Here is a 15,329-nt window from a genome sequence, read left to right as displayed (position 1 = left end):
TACAAATGGCACACCTGGTCCAACCAATATTTTATGCCCTATGTAAATCAGATACCACCTCCTCAAGTTCATCTATAAAACCCCCTACATTTCACCACAAAAACAGAAAACTTGTTCAGGACCCTTCTCTAGAGAACAGAGAGAACTCTTTTCTTTCACCTATTAAACTTCCACTCTGAACGTCATTATTTATGTGTCCACGTCCTAATTTTCCATGACCATGAAACAACCAATCTCAAAGATCACCCCAGACAATGAGACCACTGCAGTACTTGAAGATAATACAGCACACAACACAGTTAAAATACTCAAACTTTCTCAACCAGAAAGAGCAAAATTGAAGGTGCCATGTCTTTTTCCTTGAACTTCATTTTGGTAACATCATTAAATGGTAAAATTATTATTATGAATTTGTTGATGGAAAAAGCCAAACTCTGTAAAATATTTAAAGAGGTTTATTCAGAGGCAAATACAACTGACTATGGCCTGAGGTACAATCTCAAGAGGTCCTGAGAACATGTGCCCAGGGTGGTTGGGTTACAACTTGGTTTTATACATTTTAAGGAGACATAAGACATCAATCTTTTGCGGAATACATTGGTTCAGTCTGGAAAGATGCGGCAATTCAAACTTGGTGGGGATTACTGGTCGTAGGTAGACTCAAAGATTTTCTAATTAGCAATTAGTTGAAAGAGGTAATTTATTATCTAAAGACCTAGAATCAATAGAAAGGAGTACCTTGGTTAAGATAAAGGATCCTGGACCTGGCATGGTGACTCATGCCTGTAATTCCAGCACTTTGGAAGGCAGTAATGGGTGGATCACCTGAGGTCAGTAGTTTGAGATCAGCTTGGCCAATGTGAGGAAATCTCGTATCTAGTAAAATTAAAAATTAAAAAAATAGCCAGATATGGTGATGCATGCCTGAAATCCTGCAACTCACAAGGCTAAGGCATGACAATCTCTTGAACTGGGGAGGCAGAGGTTTTGAAGAGTGGAGATCCCACCATTCCACTCCAGCCTGGGTGACGGAGTGAAAAAAACAAAAAAAAAAAAAGGATCCTGGGGACCAAGGTTGTTATTATGTAGATTAAGTGTTATAGATGGCCACCCTCAGAGATAATAGATGGCAGATTTTTCCTATTCAGACCTTTAAAAGTTGCTAGATTCTCGGTTAAACTCTTCGGGATTGGGAGGGGCCAAAAGGGGAAGATCTAGTTATATTAATAGAGATTATTTACATTTGCAACTTTCCCCCATTAAAAACCAAAAACAACAACAACAACAACTTTGCAAGGCCATTTCAAAATATGGCAAAGAAATATTTTGGGGTAAAATATTTTGATGTCCTTCTTTATCTGTCATGTGATGTTATACTTGAGTCATGTTAGAATTTGGTGTCTTACTGTTACAAAACGGTTTCATCATGCTTACTATCTCTATTTGAATGTTAATGCTGGTCAGTTGTGTGTAAACTTCAAAAGAGAAAGCGTACAATGAGGCACATCTGACCTCTATCTCCTGTCATGGTAAAGTAGCTTCATTGTCTGGGGTAAATACCTGAGATTTGTTATCTCATGCCAAGAAAAGCAGGAACATGGACACACAAGGAGTGAGTTTAAGAGCAGAGGTTTAATAGGTGAGAGAAAAGAGAAAAGCTCTCTCTCCTGTGGAGACAGAGGGGCTCCCAAATGGGTCTTCTGGTTTTGTGGTGAAATGCACAAGGTTTTTTTTTTTTTTTTTTAGACGGAGTTTCCCTCTTGTTACCCAGGATGGAGTGCAATGGCGCGATCTCGGCTCACCGCAACCTCCGCCTCCTGGGTTCAGGCAATTCTCCTGCCTCAGCCTCCTGAGCAGCTGGGATTACAGGCACGCGCCACCATGCCCAGCTGATATTTTGTATTTTTAGTAGAGACGGGGTTTCACCATGTTGACCAGGACGGTCTCGATCTCTTGACCTCGTGGTCCACCCGCCTCAGCCTCCCAAAGTGCTGGGATTACAGGCGTGAGCCACTGCGCCCGACCCATGCACAAGGTTTTATAGACAAGCTTGAAGAGGTGGTGTCTGATTTACATAGGGCCCAAGAGATTCATTGGACCAGGTATGAATAATTTCTTTTTAGCTCCTGTATTAATGGCCTGAACCAGTTTTTCAGGTTTCTTTGGAATCCCCTTGGTGGAGAGGGGGTCCATTCAGTCAACCAAGGGGCTTAGAATTTTTGTTTTGGTTTACAAAATTATAAAATAAAATGCTGATGGGAGTAGAACGTTTGCTCTAAATTCCAATCCAGAATATCTATTTAGGCTTAAAATATAAATCAACACACCTCAGCAAGACAACAGATAGATAATTTTTAAGAAGGTGTTTATGAGGATTGGATATAAGTGTGGTGGTCTAAAGTGTATAATGTATCTCATGCATTGTTATCAACAGGCATTCTCCTAAGACAAATTATTTGGAAAACAAGTGCTACTATGTCTTCCCCATCATGTCTCAAGTACAGGTGTTGCCTTAATTATTCCTCAACTCACAGATTTTGCAATAATGAAGACACCTGTCCATAACCAACTAAGAAAATGACCTTTTCAAAATGACGGAATACATATATTTTTTAAGGCAAATACATAAAAACTTTGGAAAAGCAAATGAATACAAAATCAAATAATTACATGTAGGGTTTCACATTTATTTGCCTGATATTGTTTTAATACTTTTCAGACCCTTGTATAAATAAATATCTTATTCTTCCACAATATGCATTTCAAAAAACTGTTATGTGTCTTATGTATAGAAGGTTGCAATAATTCACACATTAGTAACTAATGTCAGGTAACTTTCTATATATGTTGGGGCATAATTGCACATTAAAATGAAAATTAAAAACTATTTTTTAGCTCACTGATAACAATTCAATTAAATTCTAGGGTAAGTACAGATGTCTTGGCTCCTAATACTTTGACGGTGATTTTATAAGTCTTAATCATAAAATTTCTCTAAGGTTTATACTTCCAGTGGTGAAATTTGGATTCATTGAATAGCAAGGAAAAAGAGGCCACTAGCGTACTAATGCAGCATTCTGGAAAATCCCTTTGCTAATGAAAAGCCTGCTGTGATCAGGATTCTACAGACTGAGGGCCATACTGCTAGGACAGCAAATGTACTCTGTAACCTGACTGCACTGATTGTGCTCCATCCTTTAATTGCTAATTGGTAGGTTATTTTTTTATCAGAGAAATATACAAAGTTGAATTATAAAGAGAAGTATTATAGAAAGGTAGTCATGACTGCGTGGAATTTTATAACATGTAGTATAATAATTTATATAATCATATTGACTTTTAATTTTTTAATTGTTTTAATTGTTTGAGGCAAATACACATATTGCAAAGGCACCACAAACACTCCTTGTGAACAAACAAGAAATATAAACACTTGAGAAGTATAGAAAGAAGCAGTATACAAACTTGAAATATAAAAAGATAAGCATTATAAAAATGGAACTCTGGTAATATGTTATTCACTGTTTTTGATACTTTATTTTTATTTGAAAATATCTCAAAACTATGTTTTAACAAGTATACAGAAAGAGAGATTGCTTAATGAAAACAGGTGCCCACCAACCAAACTGGAATGATTATATTATCTTCTTCATACACATGTATGTATGCATAGATTAAATAAAATAATATGGAGAATCAGTTTTCATCTCCTTTTTTCCCTGATATAACTATAAAAATGCTTTCTATGTCTAAATTTATTTCATATATCTATTCTTTCAGTGAAAAACTACCTGAAAATGTTCTAAGCAATGATTATACCACTACCCTGTCTTATTGTGATGTTTTTATAAAAATTATATTTTTATAATATATTATTTAACCCAAGCAGTGTTTTTCATTTTTAAAATACATATTTAAATTACTAATATATTTTACCTATTATCAGACTATTTTGTTTTCTGTTATTCTATTTCTTTCTTTCAAAAGAACAAAATACTTATTCAGTTTTCTCAATGAAGGTCTAAAAATAATAAATTCTCAGTCTTTCTCTAAAAATTCCTGTATTTTTCATTATAAATTTTGACGGGTATATATAAAATTCTATCTTCTTGTGACATCTATTTTATGATGATAAGTTTGATGCCAATGTATCACTTCATTGTCAGTTATCTCTGTATTATCTCTGGTTATTAAAGGGTTTTTTGTTCATTATTCTCAATAAATGGAATAGGTATGAATATGTTTTTATTTATTGCTTTCATTATGTTGAGTGTATTGTCATAATGACGAATAATGTCCTTTTTGATTTTGAAACATTCTTAGTATCAAGATTTTGCATATTATTCTAGTAATTTGCCTAAAGTGAACCATAAACTTTTCTTTTTTAATATTTAAAAGCATTTACTGGTGTAAATATTTTAAAATTTTGATAACAAGATAACCCAAAATCTTATTAATTTTAATGTTTTCTATTTTCATGGAATGGAGATTTTATTTAGAGAGAATAGATAACAAGGCATACAATGAAAGCAAAGTTAAGTGTAGGTCTTAAATACTGTAACTCCAAATGATAAAAGTAATACGTGAATGTTGAACTAATAATCAAAGGTTTTGATACTGATTTTCTAAATAGTACAATAGCTATACCAACTAAAAAAATGAATTAGTCTAAAGCTTGATTTTATCATGTGAGTTTTGGACATTAATATGGTGTGTTCCTTAGAAGTGAAATGTATGTTTACAGGTCAAATTGTAACTTAGTCTCTTATTATTTCATATAAAATATACACATAATTTTATTAGATTTGTCTGTATTCCAGACAGCTATTGTTTTACGCATTAGTCAATATGTTTCCCCTGACATTTTTACTATTTGTGAAACATTAGTGGTAAAACATTCATTCATTCTCCTGTTATTTTTAACAAAACATATTTGGGGGGGGAGAGAGAGAGAGAGAGAGAGAGAGAGAGAGAGAGAGTGTGTGTGTGTGTGTGTGTGTGTGTGTGTGCGCGTGTGTGTGTGCATGCACGCATGTAGTTTAAATTCTACTTTGGTATTTTCAATATAGTAAAAACTACAATTTTATGAAAAATGAAGTTATAGGAGACAGCACATTCTCTTCATTAAGGATCCACCCCTCCTTCTTCAGTCCACAGTGATTGATTCAATGATTGGTATGTGACCCATGGCACATATACAAATGGACTTAAGTCCAGTTGGATTCAACCCATATTTGAAATACATGTTGCACCACCATATATGGTGGGGGAGAGGTATTAGAAGGGATGCTTCCACTTGACTTAGAAGTGGGTGGGTTGGGATAAATAGAATTCTACAAAATTGGTGAGAGATGGGATGAATATTGTGGCGGGCTGCAGGTGGTCTTCTTTGTCATCACTAGAAATGTCCTCCTTAAGAAACAAAACACCCCTAGCTGGGTGGCTCATGCCTGTAATCCCAGCACTTTGGGAAGCCGAGGCAGGTGGATCATGAGGTCAGGAGTTCAAGAACAGCTAGTAAATTTGTTGAAACCCCATCTCTATTAAAGATACAAAAAATTAGTTAGGCATGGTGGTGCATGCCTGTAATCTCTGCTACTTGGAAGGCTGAGGCAGGAGAATTGCATAAACCCGGAAGGCAGAGGTTGCAGTGAGTGGAGATTATGCCATTGCATTCCAGTCTAGGTGACAGGGCGAGACTCCATCTCAAAAAAAAAAAAAAAGTCTTTCAGTTAAAAAAAAAAACAACTGAATGCTAATAGTGCCAAGGAAATACAAATCAAAACAACATTCAGATATTTTCTTCAGGTGTTAAAACAAGCAAAATAGGTCTGCTGTATTTTTGTTTTAAAATTATATAATCAGAATTGACAATAATGTGGGATATTTGAGTTCTCATGTACCATATATAAAAATGTAAATATTAGCAAAATATTTTTGAAGAGACGTTTAGCAGTCTCAAAATGTTAAAGTTTCATAAACCTTCTGTTAGCAAAAGAAATGTCTTCTGGGAATACCTTTCCATATAACTAGTTTTAATAAATATAAATTTTTAAAAACAAGAATCATATCATTTATTTTTAATATAGTAAAAATCATGGATGACATCAATAACTTTAAAACCATAAATGATTAAAATATGTTTACAAACTAATATACTGATATAAAATTATGTACACATATCTTAATGTAGCATAATACTTATGAAATATTCAAAATATTAGAAGAAATATCTGGTTTTATATATCATATACAGTATGATACATTTTAATTTTTTAAAAGCCAAATTCATATCATTAGCTAGGTAGTCATCTCTCTGACTATAGCATTTAAGCTAGTGTGTTAATAGTGCCAATCTTCGTGTGGATGGATTACAGTTAGTTTTATTTCCTTCTTGTGGGTGCTTAACTGGAAAGTCTGAGTGTATGTGTGTGTGTCTGTTTGTGTGTGTTTAGAATTAAATTACAGGGGCCGGGCACAGTGGTTCACCCAGCATTTTGGGAGGCCGAGAAGGGTGGATCACCTGAGGTCAGGAGTTTGAGACCAGCCTGACCAACATGGTGAAACCCTGTCTCTACTAAAAATACAAAAAATTAGGCAAGAATGGTGGCACCTGCCTGTAATCCCAGCTACTTGGGGGGCTGAGGCAGGAGAATCACTTGAACCAGGGAGGCAGAGGTTGCAGTGAGCCAAGATTGTGCCATTGCACTCTAGCCTGGGCAACAAGAATAAAACTCTGTCCCCAAAAAAAAATAAAAAAAAAAAAGGGCAGGATGTGGTGGCTCATGCGTGTAATCCCAGCACTTTGATAGCCGAGGTGAGCAGATCGCAAAGTCAGGAGTTTGAGACCAGCCTGGTCAACATAGTGAAACCCCGTCTCTACTAACAGTACAAAAAAAAAAAAAAATTAGCTGGTCGTGGCGGCAGGTGCCTGTAATCCCAGCTACTCAGGAGGCTGAGGCAGGAGAATCATTTGAACCCAGGAGGCAGAGGTTGCAGTGAGCTGAGATTGCACCACTGCACTCCAGCCCAGGCAACGGTGTGAGACTCCATCTCAAAACAAAACAAAAAAAGAATTAAATTACAGGTCATATTTTTTTAAGTTCCTTAGTTGGTATATAGTTCTAACTTAGATAGTTTGTTAAAGGCAGGAATTATATTGACTAAATTTTTGTTTAGAAAATACTATTTCACACTTAAAGTAAATCTTGCAATTTATAATTATCTACTTATTTGGTGCAATAAAAAAAATCTGTCTTTACAAATAGGCGACTATCAATTATCAACAATGTTAGTTTCTAAAAGAGCCATAGGAGAGTAGCTAAATTACTAAATAATGGTTTCAATATTATTGTTGCAAAATGTTTAAAATTAGAGTTACTAATTTGAAATTATTTTTTTAATATTCTAGTTTAACCCATTTTTTTAATTTCAGAAAAGTTACTAAAATAACTAAAGAAAATAAAACAACACAGTAAAACTCCTATTTCAGAAAACAATTTATATTCTTATTATACACAATAAATGTGATTTCCACCTTATTTGTGAAGATTGATAGTATTTATCCTAAAATTTAAAATAATTTTTGGCATGCTAATCAGATAAATAAATGTTTAGCTTTAGAAGTGAGTCAATTCATGTGAAACAGAATAATTTTTATGAAAACCTTTTTGGCAAGAAGAGTTCACATGGAACCTGGGCAAAAGTAAACTAAATAGATATTCTTGTCTTTCTTTTCCCTTGTAACCTCCCTCAAGGTTTTTGGGATTGACAACCTATTCTCACCTATATAAATTACATCTTGATGTCCAAATATTACTTGCTAAGTTATAGATTTCACAAGTTGTATTGCTCTTCCAGGTCACATCTTCCAAAATCTGAATTTCAGTTAGCACCTGGTGCAGAGATTCCACTCTTTTCTCTGTGCCATGGTGATTGAGCATGGATAAACTTGCCAAGATAGTTATTGTCCCAAAAGCGCCAGGATAAATATGTTACATTCTTTATCCATCTTCCCTTTCATTGCTTTTGCCTCAAATTCTATTTGCTGATTTTTCTGACACTACTAAACTTGGCTGATATGAGCAAAGAAGTGGCCAAGCAACCACAAAGAGCAAGTGCGATTCTACTCTGCTTTGATCGTCATCAATCAATTTGTCATCTCAGTCTTGATGGTTGATCTCTCAACCAAATGTTATGTTATAAAGAGGAGAAAAATGTATCGTGCGACTGTGACACAAAGAAAGAATTGCTGTGAAAGTCATATTTTTCAAAGTAGGCATAAATGTGTTTCCTTATCGAAATAAGAAAGCTACAGTAAATAAAAATTGCGCATATTTATTATATAAATGAAATACTACTAATAATGATATGCAGGTGAGGATGTACTCTTGTCCATCTTCATTTGTAATACAGGATTAAGTTCCTGTTAATTTGTTATCACCAAGATAGACATTTGAATGAAGGCTAAGTAGAATCAAAGAATAATACAGGTGAAGAAGCCACAAGATTTTAGAAACTGGAAAGCATACCTCTTTTTATAATTCATGCTACTGTAAATGGAAAAATAAATGCTGAACTTTAAACTTTTGCACATTGAACATATGTAATATAGTAAATATTAGTAATATGTAAATATAATAAAATTAAGAGGAAATGGGTTTAATCACAGATTTAGCATGCATCAGTTTTGTTTTTTTGACATTTTGAAGACCAAACGTTGTATAATAAAAAGCACCACACTTGGTTCCCCAGATTGACTAAGCAAGTCAGCTTCTATCTTAAGAAGGAGGTATGATTATATAAATGTGGTAATTGTTCAATTATATGTGTTGGGATTTTGCTAAATCCAATGTAATGAGAGAAAAATAAAGTACTTATAATTACTACAATAAAAAATAACTATAAATAAAGAACAAAAAATGAAACAAAAATATAAATAAGCAAACAAAAAGATACCTATTTTTAACATGTTTTATTTATTTCATGTATGCTTTTATGTTTATATACTTTTTTGCGGGTCTACTATATGTAAAGAATTAGAGATTTTAGTAGAGAGGCTGGAGTTACCAAGAATAATACATTTCTTTGAAAGAAGGTTCATTTGTAATATGTCAAAAGAACAAAACAACTTAGCAATGTAAGACAAAGAGTTCTGAAGATGACCAAGCCATACTCAAACAGAATTTGGTTGTTTGGCCTACTGCTACAGTTCTTCAAGAAATGTAATTTGATTGAGTTACTCCCTTACTAAAAAGTAAAGAACCAACAAAACAAGAAGAATCATAGAATTGTGATACATGCTCAGAGTGTTGTAAACAAAAATTTAAAAACGATGATTTGCCCTGATAATAGTTGTGATAATAGTTATGATATATGGGAGTATTGAAGGGGGAATTATTTATTGTGTCCAAGTGATAGCATCAATCATTTAAAAACAATGTACCAAATTCGTGTTTGAGTGAGCATGCCTATTGATTACCCACTGAAAGTATTTAGCCTAAAACTGCACATATGTATATGCACACACATAAACATACACACATAAATATGTACACTTGCACAAACACACCAAACAAATGCCCATTTACCTGAAAGGATAATCTCATGTAAGGATGTTACACGTATACAATTTTTTGTGTGTGTGAGTGGGTTTTTGGAAACAAAAAATTATTCTTCATCTCTGGATTTTGAAATTAAATATGACTCTCCTTTAATTCCAGGCTCCTAATTCAATCATCAAGATAAATGACAAATTATGATTTGTTTGTTATAGCCTAAATACAACTGATTAACGTACTTTTCAGTTACACAAACTTGGAAATATAATGATACATTCTCAAATACTGTTAAATTAATTCATGAATGCTGTTGCCTCTGTCTCAAGGTGATAGCTAAGGAAAACAGTGTTTGTCTACTCTGCAAAAGATTTGCATGACTTGGAGTACTCACAGCTAGCCGTTTTACTCTCTCTGATTGCCATTTGTAATTTCTTTCAGATACAGAATATGGAGACATTTTTACTCTAGTGTGATCCAAAGGATGAGAGCCAGTGGGTTCTACAATGGATTTTTCAATATGTGATCATGTGGAAAAAAAAAAAAAAAATAACCCAGATCCAGTGACATAAGGCTGCAGGTGACCATAAAATCTACTATTTTAAGGCTTTCAGTGTTGATTTTATACCTTTCAGACTTCTCCTCCTTCAGTTAAAATGCATCGTTATGTTTGTATTCCTAGTACCTGATATACTGCTTTTTGTTCACTAAATATCTAGTGAATACAGACTACAGACTAAACAGCTGGTAAACACAGTGTCTCAGGCAAAGTAGGTGCATGTGTTTTATATCAGAATTCCAATTGGTGTTATCTAAAGTTTGAGGGGCAACTATCAGGAGAAATAAGGCATCAAACCTGCTTTATTTGGAATATGGGAGAAAAGGGGGACGTTTTAATATCCTGATTCTAATAATGAATATACCACAATTGAATGGGATAGGGAAAAATATATTATTGAATGGTACTTATATCACAAAGCTCAGTGTCGAGTGTTATAAACAAAAATTTAAAAACTATGATTTGCATTGATAATAGTTGTGATAATAGTTTTGATACATTGGAGTATTGAAGAGGGAATTATTTATTGTGTCCAAGCGAGAGCATCAATCATTTAAAAACAATGTCCCAAATTCATGTTTGAGTGAGACTATTAATTACCCACCACTTTAAAAATATTATTTTGTTGTTGACAGAATCCTAAGCCAAGCTATACATTTTAAAACATTAAAAAATATTATCTGATTGTCTTATGACTTTCATTATGGTTGATTAGAAATCTATCTAGCAATTGTTCTTTGTAACTGTATTAGTCCATTTTCATAGTGCTATAAAGAACTTCCTGAGACTGGGTAAGCAAAGAGGTATAACCGACTCACAGTTTCACATGGCTGGGGAAGCCTCAGGAAACCAACAACCATGGTAGAAGGAAAAGCAGGTATGTTTTACATGGTGGGAGGCAAGAGAAACCATGTGTAAGAGGAACTGTCAGATACCTGTAAAACCATTAGATCTCAGCACAACCATTCACTAGCAAGAGAACAGCATGGGAGGAACCCCACCCCCATGATCCAATCACTACTCACCAGATCCCTCTCTCAATACTTGTGAATTACACGGATTACAATTCAAGAAGAGATTTGAGTGGAGACAGAGCCAAAGCGTATCAGTAAGTCATCTCTCTTTTCTCTCTTACTGTTTTTAGTATATTTCTCTTTTACTTTGGAATACTCTATTTTCATTACGTTCTGCTAGATAGGTGTTTCTTAAACTATTCTGGTGGATTGTTGCGGTGCTGATTTATAGGAAGATTTATAATTTCTATCATTTTTGAAACACTGACATTATGTTCAAGAGCATATTTCACCCTTATGTCCTCTCTCCATTCTTATAAGACTAAAACTAAACATATGCAACAAAATAAAAACAAAGAAATAAGAATCAAGTAAATATTCTTTACTCATGAGTCAATTTATTTAACATGTTTTTATCTTTATAGATGGTTACAAATATTAATGCATTCCAAAGGCTTACTCTAGGTAAAAAAAAATGGACATTGTAGGAGACAGATGAGTTACCAAGAATAATGCATTTATTTGAACTACAATTCATATGCAATATATCAGAAGTGTTGACAAATGTTAATTCTTCTTGTCTTTTAATTTATTTAATAACTTCAACAACAAACCTATATTTTAATGACTTCAATTTTATATTTAAATATTTTAAATTTTAATACTATTAAATTCATCTTAACATCTACCTATATTTTAGGCAATTTTTGGTTCTATATTCTAATTTGTAAAAGCTTTATTAGCCTATTTATAATCTACCTTAAAATCTATTAGGTATTGAAAATTATATATTCTTTATTCTTCAATATTATTCTTTATGTTAGCATATTCTTTTTTATTTTAATTGGCAATAATTGTATATTCTTATCATGTATATGTTGTTTTGAAATATGCATACACTATGAAATAGCTGTCAAGCTAATTAACATATGCATTCCTTCACATATTTTTCTTTTTTTGTGGTAAAATGTTTAAAATCTACTCTCTTGGCAATTTTCAAGAATATAATATGTTATTATTAACTATAGTGTCCATATGGTACAAAAGATCTCTTGAACTTGTTCTCTCTGACTGAAATTTTGTATCCTTTGACTAACATCTCAACCTCCTCCCCTGCCCTTAGCTCCTGTAACCAACCATTCTAATCTCTACTTCTATGAGTTCAACTTTTTTAGATTCCACATGTGAGATCATACAGCACTGGTCTTTCTGTGTGGGTCTTATTTTATTAACATGTCATCCAGGTTCACTGTCACAAATGACAAAATTTCCTTGAAGTCTGAATAATATTTCAGTATGTACAGGTGTGGTCGGGGGGGATATAATTACATTTTCTTCTTTCATCCATTGAAGGACACATGGATCAATTCCATATCTTCACTATTATAAATAATGCTATAATAAACACAGGAGTGCAGGTATTTCATCGATATAATTGATTTTATTTCCTTTGAATATATGCATAGTCATAGTAGTGAGATTGCCAATTATATTGTAGTTTTATTTTTGATTTTTGGGGGAACCTTTTTACTGTTTTCCAAAATGGCTACACTAATTCACAATCCCACCAACAGTACACAAAGGTAATCTTTTCTCCATATCCTCACCAACACTTGTTATTTTTCTTCATTTAGATAGTAGCCATTCTAACAGGTATCTGTGGTTTTAATTTGCATTTCCTGATGATTAGTGATGTTGAACATTTTTTCATATACCTGTCGGCCATTTGTATGCTGTCTTAAGAGTAATGCCTATTCATATCCTTTGCCCGTATTTTAATCAGGTCATCTGGTTTCTTTCCATCAAGTTGTTTATCTTATATAAGCCCTGGATGTATTGTTTGCAAATATTTTCTGCAATACCATATGTTGTCCTTTTATTCTGCTGTTTCCTTTGCTATGCAGAAGCTTTTAAGTTTAATGTAATTAAATTTCTCCATCTTTGCCTTTGCTGCCTGTGCTTTCAAGCTTATATTTAAAAAAAAAATCTTTGCACACACAAATGTAATGGAGATTTCCTATATGCTTTTTTCTAGTAGTTTTACATTTACAGGTCTTATATTTAAGTGTTTAATTCATTTCAAGTTGATTTTTATACACAGTGTGAGATAAGAATCTAATTTTATTCTTTTGTATTTAGATATTCATTTGTCCCAATACCATTTATTGAAGAGACCATTCTTTCCCAAAGTGTGCTCTGGGCAACTTTGTCAAAAACCACCTGACTGTAGATGCATAGATTTATTTCTGGGCTCTTTATTCTGTTCAGTCAGCCCATGTGTCTGTTACCTTGCTGCTTTTATTACTTTATTACAGTAGCTTTTATTACTATAGCTTTGTAGTATATTTTGAAATCAAATATTGTGATGCCTCTAGTTTTGTTCTTATTGCTCAAGATTGCTTTATTCCATCTCTTGTTGTTTCATACAAATGTTAGAATTTTTTTTTTTCTGTAAAGAATGACATTGTAATTTTGATAGGAATTGCATTAACCTGTATGCTGCTTTGGGTAGTGTTTACATTTTAACAATATTGATTCTACCAATTCATGAATATGGGATATCTTTTCATTTATTAATGTATTCTTCAATATTTTTATCAATGTTTTATAGTTTTCCATGGTTAAATTTATTCCTAAATATTTAATTTTTAGATACTGTTATAAATGTCATTTTTTTCTTGTCATGCATGTTTTTCATCGAGGAATTTTTACTACATCTCGAGAATTGTGTATTTTCCATTGTTGAGTATATGGATTTTTTTTGGTCATTGTTACCTGTAGTTCAGCTAAAACCTTTTATATCTTGTTTTTGAACTTCATTACTGCAAGCTTAGTTTTCTCCTTTAGTAAGGTAGAGTTTGTCTCCACTACTAAGACTGTTTTTTTCTGAGGACTTCTCGAATGCTCTGAGGGATCTTTGAGGGTCTTGTTAGAAATCTGAACAGTTCCCATATCTATGTGAGCTCTCAGAGATGCTCAGTTCAGGGTTTGGTGGGCATATTTCATTCAACCACTTAGATTTTTCAGTTTATGCATATAGCTCTCATTATTTAGCAAAGACTCAAGGGGTTTCCTTGGCAGATTCTAAAGCCATTTTTCTGAGTAGTTATGTCGTCTTAAAAACTCTGTTCTGGAATTTCTAACCTCCTCAGATTCTCTAAGTTCTATACCCTGTTACTTCCACTCAGCAAGAAAATTGTCTTTGGTTTAGATTCTGCTCCTTGATCCATGATTCAGAATAGGTGGTTATGAAATAATCTTGAATGATTGAAAAGTTTATCTCACCTGTTTTATCTTTTCTTGGGTATCTCAGACATGCACTGCCTGGTGTCTCATGCTTAAACTGTATTAATTCATAAAATTTGTCAATCTTTCTAATTGTTTAAAATTAGAAGGTAAGCACAGACTTTGTTACACCAGCATAGCTAGAAAAGTAGTCCTCAAAACTCAATTTTAATCTGAGTGGACAAAAGCCTGTGACAAGCATTAACTGGAGCAAAACGGAACCTAATTAGGAAAGCATAGCAACATAAAGAGTATATATGAGTGACAGAGAAATGTTAAATTACACATTATCAATATATAGCTTATTAACCTGGCTATCACAATCTTCTAGGGTAAATGCTCTCATTGATTTACAAAGTGGACTAATGATAATTAACTTTATTATTTGATACCTGAAAAATCAGAATACATTATTTCATTTAACATTTAAACATTCAGTAAAACACAATTATCCCAACTGAATTATTTTCTTCATCTTAATTGATCCACTATTGACCTGTTTTATAGTAGCTTTCATGTAAAACATTATTTTCAGAGTCCCTTTCATTATCATGTCCAGTAGATTTGCTGTTCCTTTATAGATTTTCCTTTGCAAAGCCATTTAACTTAATGGAATTCCAATGATGAGCTCAGAAGCAAACAAATTAGCTCATCAGTTTCTGGTAAGACCCAAGATTGTGAATTAAATAAAATAGTTAAATAAGACAAGCGTGTGATTGACTAACTTTTGCTTCAATCTTAAATAATAGCCCATTATTCCCTTCTTAAATTAGTTGTCATTTTCTTGAGTAATTAGTGAAGAGATAAGGTAAAATATATACATGGTAATGCAGATGTTATGTTTGTAATTAAGTATTGCAATTTGTTTAAAATGAAAGTCAATGTATTAAACTTACTTATGCATCTTTGAAAATG

General features: G+C 33.1%; 1 long non-coding RNA gene across 1 annotated transcript; it reads left to right on the top strand.

Moving 5' to 3' along the window:
- Window positions 1-1,297: 1,297 nt before the first annotated feature.
- Window positions 1,298-2,638, top strand: LOC116561797. Its single transcript, XR_004273613.1, has 3 exons — window positions 1,298-1,331; window positions 1,465-1,552; window positions 2,535-2,638. It is a non-coding gene; the product is annotated as an uncharacterized LOC116561797 (long non-coding RNA).
- The last annotated feature ends 12,691 nt before the right edge of the window (window positions 2,639-15,329 follow it).

Source organism: Sapajus apella, unplaced genomic scaffold, assembly GCF_009761245.1.
Source record: "Sapajus apella isolate SASKATOON/1434 unplaced genomic scaffold, GSC_monkey_1.0 scaffold30, whole genome shotgun sequence".
Taxonomy (NCBI): domain Eukaryota; kingdom Metazoa; phylum Chordata; class Mammalia; order Primates; family Cebidae; genus Sapajus; species Sapajus apella.
Note: the sequence above shows the minus strand (reverse complement) of the source record. Positions and strands in the feature narration are given on the sequence as shown.